Consider the following 1,599-nt stretch of genomic DNA (forward strand, 5'->3'; position numbering starts at 1 on the left):
TGTGTGTGTGTGTGTGTGTGTGTGTGTGTGTGTGTGGCCAGCTCAGCCCACCAGGGGGCGGGGCTGGCTGACATGTGGTGCTGGGGGATCGAACCACGGTCCCTGTGCTTTGCCGAGCTTGTTCTAAGTAGGTGCTTTAGACCACTGAGCCATCTCACCAGCCCCTAAGTGATCTTTATTAATGATTCATGTTCAGTTATTTCTTATCAGTTCTTCAATTAATCATACAAGTATTATAAGTTACTTTCCATTTGCTGAGGGAATTTAAATGTAAAATAAATACAAAATACATTTGTGGTTTAATGAACACTTAAGGAGGCTTTTTGTTTCCTGAGGTATTCCTTTTGGCCTGGTTTTATCCCAGATCTGCTTATTTCTGCAGGAGTAGTCTATTAAATCACACGATGGATCTGAAAAATCATGGGCCAAGTTCACTGTGAGCCAGTGAACTTGAGTTTTTACTACATATTAGACATTTTTTTAAAAATCTCATCATACAATATCAATACAAAAGCACCACCCGTGCCTCTCAATACATTGGACCAGGCACCTTTGAAGAAAGCATCGGCTCCTTCACCTTTTGCAATCTTCCTCCAGCAGTCAATTGTTCCTGTAATCCCAGACTACATCATCATCCTACAATGAACAGTGTCAAAGGGGCAGGACACCAGCCCCGCCACTGCAGTCACAGTCTGAGCAATCATCCAGCTCACAATAATGTGCACGTTCTTGGGGTTGGGTAACATCCCGTTGGCAGTGTCATAGTCACCGAAGTAGGCGGCCCTGTAGATAATGATGCCCTGGACAGAGACGTTGAAACCCTGGCAGAGACCCCTTAGGCCATCCGATTTGAAGATCTTGGTGATACAGTTGCCTAGACCAGTGAACTCACGCTGGTCTGGACCCTTGCCCACATTGGCGGCCAACCTGGTCCTAGCAAAGTCCAGCGGGTAGACAAAGCAGAGAGAGGTGGCCCCAGCTGCCCCACCAGGTTACCGGCAAAGTAGCACCAGAACTGCTTATGTCGATCCACACCCCCCAGGAAGATCTGCTTGTACTCGTCCTTGAAGGCGAAGTTGAGCGCTTGGGTGGGGAAGTAGCGGATCACGTTGGCCAGCGTACCCTTCCAGAAGGAGAGAAAGCCCTGCTCCTTGGGGATTCTCACCACGCAATCAATGATCCCTTTGTATGGTTTCTCAGCACTGATCTGTTTGCTGGTATGCTGGACCTGGAGCAGCAGCTTGACTCTCTCTATGGGGGCGACTGCGATCTTGGAGACGGCAGCGGTGATGCCACCTGCCAGGAAGTCCTTGAGGAAGCTCAGAGCCTGATCACCCATGGCGGCAGCCGGGTGCACACAGCCTGCAAAGAGCCGCGCTCTCGTTCTTGCCTGCACCCAGCCAGGCACCGCCACGCTGCCTCCGACACTGCGCAACGCCAAGGGGCTCAATAAGTAAATTTAAAAGAATAATAATAAAAAGAAATAAAATAAAATGGAAAGATATTCCTTGCTTGTGGATAGGAAGAACCAACATGGTGAAAATGGCGATAGTCCCAAAATCGTGATCCAGATTCAACGCAGTCCCAATTGAAGTGCCA

At 48.8% G+C, this 1,599-nt stretch overlaps 1 pseudogene across 1 annotated transcript; it reads right to left on the bottom strand.

Moving 5' to 3' along the window:
• Window positions 1-446: 446 nt before the first annotated feature.
• Window positions 447-1,397, bottom strand: LOC101564854 (annotated as a pseudogene). Its single transcript, XR_192584.2, has one exon. The product of XR_192584.2 is annotated as an ADP/ATP translocase 1 pseudogene (transcript).
• Between the last annotated feature and the right edge of the window lie 202 nt (window positions 1,398-1,599).

The sequence above is a fragment of the Octodon degus genome, unplaced genomic scaffold, assembly GCF_000260255.1.
Source record: "Octodon degus isolate 3935 unplaced genomic scaffold, OctDeg1.0 scaffold00064, whole genome shotgun sequence".
Classification (NCBI taxonomy): Eukaryota; Metazoa; Chordata; class Mammalia; order Rodentia; family Octodontidae; genus Octodon; species Octodon degus.